This window comes from Equus caballus, chromosome 2, assembly GCF_041296265.1.
Source record: "Equus caballus isolate H_3958 breed thoroughbred chromosome 2, TB-T2T, whole genome shotgun sequence".
Classification (NCBI taxonomy): domain Eukaryota; kingdom Metazoa; phylum Chordata; class Mammalia; order Perissodactyla; family Equidae; genus Equus; species Equus caballus.
Window position 1 is genome coordinate 53,029,405 of NC_091685.1, and position 8,210 is coordinate 53,037,614.

The 8,210-nt window shown below is 51.5% G+C and overlaps 1 pseudogene; it reads left to right on the plus strand.

Annotated features, from left to right (window-relative positions):
- Window positions 1-3,520, plus strand: part of LOC138921537 (cGMP-specific 3',5'-cyclic phosphodiesterase-like) — a 40,019-nt pseudogene extending 36,499 nt beyond the window's left edge.
- The last annotated feature ends 4,690 nt before the right edge of the window (window positions 3,521-8,210 follow it).

The following is an 8,210-nucleotide window of genomic DNA, read 5'->3' on the forward strand; positions in this document are numbered from 1 at the left end:
CACACGCCCTTATAACTTCTCTTGTCACACTTGTCACACACAGGTATCAGGGCAGTTCTGGGTTGTGTGATGGGGCCAGCAGGATGACTCACAGTAGCTTTAAGCATTATTTCTCAGACTCGCAGACTCACACAGAAACACGCAGGTCTTTGTGCTCCCGCAGGTGGCACCTGTGGCCCCCTTGGGTGCGGGTAGAAAAGAGGTCCCCTCATCACAGCAGGTCACACTCATGGATGATCGAGGGTGAGTGGTTACCCTGGCTGTGTGCGCTGGTGTGCCCAAAGTACACAGTGGACACCGCAGACCCCTGTGCTCAGATGTCTACACCAGGGGCACCATGGGTGTGCCGTGTGCCTCCTGGGTGCTCATCACTCTCTCCCCAACAGTGTGGCTTCTACTCTGCCTTCATGGGTGCTTCGTGTAGTTCTTCCTGGTCATCTTCTGGCATGTTACCCTGAGCCCGCCTGTGCTGTGCTGCTGGCTTTCCTGCGGGCTGCATGCAGTTAGCCATGGGGTCCCTGCACTTGGGGAAGACTCTCAGGCCTTCATTCCATGGTGGGGGTGGTGTGGTTCTGCTCTTCCCAGAGTACCGAGGCCCCTGCCTCCTGGGGATGGCCCTGCCCTCAGCATTTCCTTCTTTGCATTCCAAGGGCTATCCCTGTGTGCGTGTAGTAGGGGCAGGGGGACCCTCACCCCTCAGCCCTCCCCTATTCTGCTGAGAGGCCAGGACACTTGGAGAAGCTCCCAGAGCCTCAGACCCCAACCTCCCTTTCCTGCTCTCCAACCAGCCCAAACAGAGCATGTCATTCCAGTCCTCAGCCTCAGTCTTATCCACACTGCCTTTCCCCGCCATGTCCACCCATGTCCTCTGGGACCAGGCAGAGCTCTGACCAACACAGTATTCCCTCTTGGCTGCCAGGGTTCCTGCTGGACTTCGTCTCCTGTGCCATCATTAAAGGTTTCACCTCTGCTGCTACCATCACCATGGACTTTGGGCAGATCCAGGTAGGCTCACTGTTGGCACTGGGGCACCTGCAGGGTAGCAGGACCAAGGCCAGGTCCTGATATGTGTGGGTCAGTCGACCCCTTGCTTTCCAGAGCTGGAAGTACATGGTGCTCGCGTGAGTCTCCATCAATGAAAATGACCCTCAGGGCAGATGTTGGGTGAGGGTCAGATTGTTCCACAGGTAATCTGGGGGAGCGGTGATGACAACCCTGCTCTTGGTGGAGATTTCCCACCAGTGCGCTTGGTTCCCGCACAGGGTGGTTTGTTCTGCTGCCTCTACTACCCACTCAACCAGCAGCCTGCATAGCTGATGAGCATCCTGCCAAGATTTTGACAAGCGGATTATACCTCCATGCTCATTTAGCTAGATGATTTCATTTTTTTCCAATTTCTGTCGACTGTCTTTCAAATGGCTTGCTTCTTTATGTTTCTGTTTAAACCTCCATGAGAAGCACTAGATCAGTGACCACTGGTTACCCGAGGCCGTCATTGGTTCTCCTTTCCCTGGGTCTGACGTTCCTGGGGGCAGGAGCTGTCTTGCTCCCGACCGTGGCCCCCAGTGTTGTGCTTGGTATAAAGCAGGTCAGCGCTCAGGTGGGTGTGCAGAGTGGACCGGAGCTGTCTTGTACAAATGAAGCTGTGGGGCCCCTGGTGGCAGACTCAGGGCCAGGCCTCTTCCTTGTGACCTGGTGTTCTCACCTGGGTCTGGTTCTCCAGGCTGGCCTGTGCAGTCTTCCCTGATGCAGGGCAGTGAGCAGATCAAGGCCAGGAGGAGGCATGTGTGAGAATCCAGCAGCTGACATGTCTTCCCTCTCACTCTGTGCTGGGGCTGGATCCACACTTTCCCTGTGCTTCCTTCTCGCCACACCCCTCGGAGGGAGGTTTATCATCATCTGCATTTAGAGAGGAGGAAACCCCTTAGAAAGTTGGGTGAATGCGATTTATGTGTTATGTACACACACGTCAGGGGAAGCTTGGCAAATGGTCTGTCCTAGGATAGTCTGTCCTTTATTCTAGAAACAATATCTTTCCTTTTTAGTGTCAGTAATGTCCCTTGATGTGATCATAATACGGGTAGAGGGCAGCTTCTTTGTGCATTCATTACCTGGCAACCCTATGCCCACAATGTCATTAAAACCTTGACCACATCATGACAGCCATCTGAGAGTCCCTAGGGTGGGGTGGGGTTCTCCTGACTGCCCAGGACAGAAGTGGAGGAGGCGGAGGTAGGAGGTGTCCCCTGGCTAAGTAGCCCAGACTTCCATGGCACCAGTGCCTCAGTCACCTTGGCCCTGGTGAGCGGTGTCTTCGCCAAGGGGTGCATACTGTGGTCGGTGATAGTCATGTGAACTGAAGGGACACCAAAGGCTGGTATCAGGAACAGGCACACGCCTGGACAAATCCAGAATGTCTTTGTATTTGTTTTTGTGAACCGTGAACGCACCGTGAAAGGTGCGTTAAAGCCTGATGAATTTTAATAGACACGTGCCCTGAAATATCCCGGCACACAGAGCTGAATTTTCCACAGTTCCTTGTTGCTCTGCCTGCTGGTTGTGCTGCTCTTTGTTCACGTCTCTGATCTTATATAGAGTTTAGGGTCAGACTCAGCTTTGAGAACAGCCTTTTACACACACTGTTGGACTCTTTTCAGTTTGATCCTGAAGGCATCTGTCACTTCTGGAATCCACTCCAACGACGAGGAGGAGAGTCACTTCAATGCCTCTGAAATGGAACCTTCAGGAGTTTTTAGTTATAAATCTTGGAATCTGGAAGATTCAATTCATGATTGCAAAATATTTATTTCCTAATATTTTGTTTTGTCATAAACTGATGCTTTTGAAAGAGATCTCATTAATTGGGCTGTTTGACGTCTCTCTGGGGTGGAGCAGTAATAAACGCGAGTCCACATTCATGTTCGGGGTGCAGATCCACATGATCCGAACTCTTCCACTTCTTTTCCATTTGATGGCTCCCTGTGTTCTCCTCCCCCTGAGCTACGATGATTCTTTTATGACACTTGTGAATATGTTTTTTTAAACTTTAGGTGCCTTTTTTAAAAAAATTAAAACATAGAAATCCTCATGGATGTTTCAGGATGTCCTAGTACCTAGAACATTCGCTACTGGAATTCCTCTGTGTTTTCATTGCCCTGGTTGGGATCCCTTAAAGTGAGTGAACGAGACTCTGTCCTCCCTTCTGGGGGATGTTTTCTGTGTTGCTGATTCACCGTGCAGTCTTTAGTCATCATTACAGCATCAGTGAGATATAGTTCACATGTAATACGAGTCACACTTTAAGGTGTGTAAATCAGTGTTTTTAATATTCTCACAGAATTGTGCAATGTCACCACAATCGATTTTGGAAGCTTTCCATCACTGCTCCAGAAGAAACACTCTACTCGTTAGGAGACAGTCCCATTTCTGCTAAGCCCTCAGACCTAGGCAAACAGAAATTCAGATTCTGTTTCTGTGGATTGGCCTATTTTGAACATTGCCTATAAATGGAATCATACAATGCGTGGCCTTTTGAGTCTGGCTTCTTTCACTCAGCATGACGGCTTCAGGGTCCACCTGTGTTGGCTTCAGGGTCCACCTGTGTTGCCGGATGTGTGAGCCCTCCATTTCTTTTCGATGCTGAATGGCATTCCATCGTGTGGCTGCAGCACAGTCTGTTTATTCCTCAGCTGATAGACATTTGGGTTGTGTCCCCTTTGGGCTATTATGTATTTGTCTGCTATGAGCATTCACGTACAAGGTTTTGTGTGGACATCTGCTTTCGTTTCTTTTGGGTCTGTACCCAGGAGTGGAATTGCTGGGTCACATGGTAACTCTTGGTGTCACTGTTTGAATACCTGCAAGGAATTTTCCCAAAGCAACTGCACCATCGAGTGCAGACCTGCAGGACACTCAGGTGTGTCAGGTCTGTGGCCTGGTTGCAAGGACATGTGGCCAGCAGGGGGCACCATGGGGCTATCTCAGAGGTGAGTCTGCCTGGCCCTGCCACCTGGGAAAGTCTCGCAGGCCAGAGGGAAGTGAGCAGTGAGTTCACTGAGCTGTGCTGTGATGAGACTGCAGCGGTCAGGACCTCCGGGACCCAGGGCCATGAAGGGCCAGGCTCTCTCACCACCTGGGTCCTGGGAGGGTGCAATTCTCTTCCTCCTCCTCTTCCTCCAGGCAACAGAGACTGTGCCTAGAGCTGAGGGGTGCTACAGGGGGTCAGGGACCCACACACATTTGAATGTAGGAACTCCTCCCCTGTTGGGTCTTTTAGATAATGAAAGAGATATGGGGGACCCCAGTGTCCCTGAAGGGGTCTTGGGAGGGGAGCTCTTGAGCACCTGCATGGTGCGTTGGGCCCCTTTCCCCATCTGCCTCCTCACTTTGCACAGGTGCTGGGGGGCCTCTCCTGAGTGCAAGACTCTGGGGAGCCTCAGCTCACCTCTGCTTCCCCCTCACTCACTCAGCTCACTGTTCTCCCTGTGTCTCCCGCTATTGATTCTGGGTCCAGATGGGACTGACTCAGCCACCCTCAGGGACCAAGTCCCTGGGACAGACAGGCACACTCACCTGCATGGTAAACAGCAACAGTGTTGGCCAACAGAGAGCAGCATGGCTGCAGCAGCTCCTGGGCCGTGTCCCCAAACTCCTGATCCACAGGAGTAACAGCTGGCTGTCAGGGGTCTCTGAGAGATTCTCTGGCTCCAGGTCAGACAGTGTGACCTCCTAGATGTCACTGCAATGGCCCAATCCTTCATTCCTGAAAGGTACGGACAATCAGTAGACCTGCCTGAATTGAGTTGTTGTCATTTTCCAGTGACATTAATCCCAGGGCATGGCAGTTGTAGGAGACACCCTAAGGGGTCTTCTGTGTTATAGACACCCTCTTCCTTACCTCCACTGTGAAATAATGGTCCAATTTCTCCTTGGTAAGGCAGTCAGGAGAAGTCACCCCATCCAGCACAGTTATTTCCTTCTTATCCTGTTGATTCAGAGGCACGAGGAGCCCACAGTGGCTAGTTGTCAGTCTTAACTTCCAGTTCAATGAGATCATCATTGTGTCTCCTGGTGGCAGCATATGTCCCTTTGGAACTAAGAGCTTTAGGCCAACAGAACATAAGGTCAAGGGGACAGAGAGTAAACACTTGGCTAGTGGGTCACTAGGGGTAATAGTTATGTCATTGCCATTTCCACTCCTTGATTCCTGGAACTCTGAATACTGGATGTGGGAGAGAGAGCATCATATGTCAATTAACGATTCAGTGCATTTAAAGCCTCCTGAAAATCCATGCCCCAGCCCTACAAGGGATCGTCCCCTCGCAAACACTGTACTGGGAATTCAAAAGGCCACTGCACCATTCTGCCAAGCCAACTGCTTCAGGTTGGACAAGTGAATGGACAGTTAAAAATGATAAGCCAAGTGAATTCCATGAGCATGGGCCCATTGTCTCACATCATTTGCTATGAACTGAGTTCCTTGATAAGAAGCAAGGCTATGTGGAAACCATAACTGTGGGAAAGAGATTCTGAGCTCACTAATGGTAGTTTTGGCAGAAACGTTGTATTCAGGGAAGCCAAGTCCATATTCACAGTGAGTGTCTGTTCGGGTAGAACAGCACACTGCCTCTTCCATGTTGGATGCAGTCCAGTGTCATCACCCTGACCCCAGGCAGCTGACTGATGGCTGTGGCGATGCTTGCTGTGTGAGTCACTCAGTGTGGGTCTCCGCTGTCAGCAGAGTGGGCGCCCAGCAGTGGCCAGAGCCAAATCAGTCTCTGTGAGTGGAAGTCCATGATGCTGAGCCCATGCAAAATGTCCATCCCTGGCACCGCATTCATCCCTGCCACCACGTCCTTCCCTGCCACCGCGTCCATCCCTGCCACCAGGACCCCTTTGCTCATAGCTCATTGGGTGATGCCAGGGCTGCTGGGGAAGAGGCTGATTGGTATCCACAAACAGGCCATCCATTTGATTAAAATCCTCCTGTGCCAAGGTCACCCTTTGGGGAGCATTCACATGTGAAACAAATCTCTGCGCATTTTTTGCCCATTCAGAGAGACCTGTCTGCATTTTCTTGGTCAGCAGTTTTCCAACGGTATTGCTTCCAGGGACCTGACCATCAGGCCAAGCAGTTGTCCACAGCCCATGTGTCAGGGCGTGATCCCACTCACGGATCACATTTCTTATTCCAAGCAAAGTGAGCAGCCAGGAGTGCTGCTGGAAGTCCTGCTCACTGGAAAGATTTCCCCTCATCACTGACTTTCGTGGATGCCCCAGAAAGGGGCACAGGGCTGCTGCTGTGCACCTTTGGGTGGGACCTGCATATCACAGAGTGCTCTGGAAATCTGGCCTGAGGCTTCTCCTGCTCCCCAAGCTGATCACAGGGAACTCCTCACGAGGCTGTTTCCACAGGGGTTGGAGAGGCTGCCTCCACCGGCAAAGAAGATTCATCAGAATTTAGAGCTGTTTTTTTAAAGATTGGCACCTGAGCTAACATCTGTTGCCAATATTGACTTTTTTTTTCTCCTTCTCACCAAAGTGCCCCCAGTCCATAGTTGTACATTCTAGTTGTGAGTGCCTCTGGTTGTGCTATGTAGGACGCTGCCTCAGCATTGCCTGATGAGCAGAGCCATTTACACACCCAGGATCTGAACCCGCAAAACCCTGCGCTGCTGAAGTGGAGGGCACGAACTTAACCACTCGGCTAGGGGCCTGCCCCTGGGCGTCTTTGTGTTGAAGGATCCGCAGGCTGGGGGGTTGCTGGGATGCGTGAGAGAGGTGCGTGGATGTCTCTAGGATGACTCATGTACACAGCTGGGGATGTGGACGGTCGATTAGAGCACAGATAAAAGAGCAGGTCCGGCATAGTGTCTCTATCCATGCTTCACCCTGTGTGGGGGAGGGGAGAGGCATTTTTGTCTTTTTTGTTGACTCATTTACGTTTTCATTCAAAATTACTTTTGGACTGGCTACTACTAAGTCTCAGCACTCTCCCGGGTTTGAGTGCCACAGCAGTGAAACAACACTGTTAAGGCCACGGACATCCTTTGGCTTTTAGTCTGACTCAGCGGTGGAGAAGTTGAGCAGATGTTTTCTGTGACTCAGTCAGTTGGACACAGTCAGTACTTACAGGAATAGAGTGTAGAGGACTGAGTCAGGAAGCAAGTGCTTGGCTAGAAATATATATATGTAATCGACTGAAGTTTATTAAAGCCATTGTAACTACACTTGTGGATCTGGTCACTGGGAGAAATAATTTTGTTAATGTTCATAAAGCATGTAGGATAATATCTAACACATGGCAGTGCCACAGAAGGATCTGTAGAGTAGGAATAAATGATGCATGGGCTGCGAGTAGAGGATTTAGACAAGAAATCTGGGGACATCTGTGCCACCTTCCTCACCCATTTGCTTGCAGGTTCAGCCCCTCTGCACTTCCCCGGAGGTCCAGCCCTGTCCTAATGCACAGCCCGCATCGTGTGTGGGAGACCCATTCACCCTGCTGTCCACCCTCAGGGCTGTGGGTTCCTGGCTGCTTCCTGGGGGGACTGATGTCCCTGATCATCTTCCCCAGGGTGGACGAGCAACAGGAGAAGCAGGTCTCTCTCCTAAATAATAAAGGTTCTTCTGGAAGAATTCCTTGTGTGTAGTTATTAATGGACCCCTGCCCCACTGAGGGTAAAGGTGGGGACAAGTAAAGAAGGTTATGGAGACTGGCCTGCCGTGGCTGGAAGTGACCTGTGATGAGGGAGAGAGGAACTGGTCACCTCAGGCCCCCCACAGAGAGGGTGTGGAGGAGAGTTAATGCCCTCTGCCCTCTGCCCTCTGCTCACTGGCGGCAGGACACGGTCTCTCTGAGGGGTCAGTCACCCATGGCCCCAACACATAATTAACTAACGGTGGAAGGGGCAGAGGAGTGACTTTATACTGAAGAGGCCATATTTTTGAAGTAAGGAAAAGATGCGGTGACACCTGCAGCACAGCAAGGACCCCCCTGGGGACGAGAAGCCCCAGCCCCTGTGTGGGGATGGGTGGGGTGTGAGGCAGGGCTGAGTCCAGAGTCTCTCTCTCTCCTTGCTCAGCCCTGGGGTATCCATCCCAGTCACAGGTGAATCTGGGCTCTGAGACAGCAGGGGGTGCTGTGGGCCTGTCTGGAGGGTCTGTGGGGTGATCTCAGCTGGGAACCCAGAGCCTGGAGCCCTGCCTTG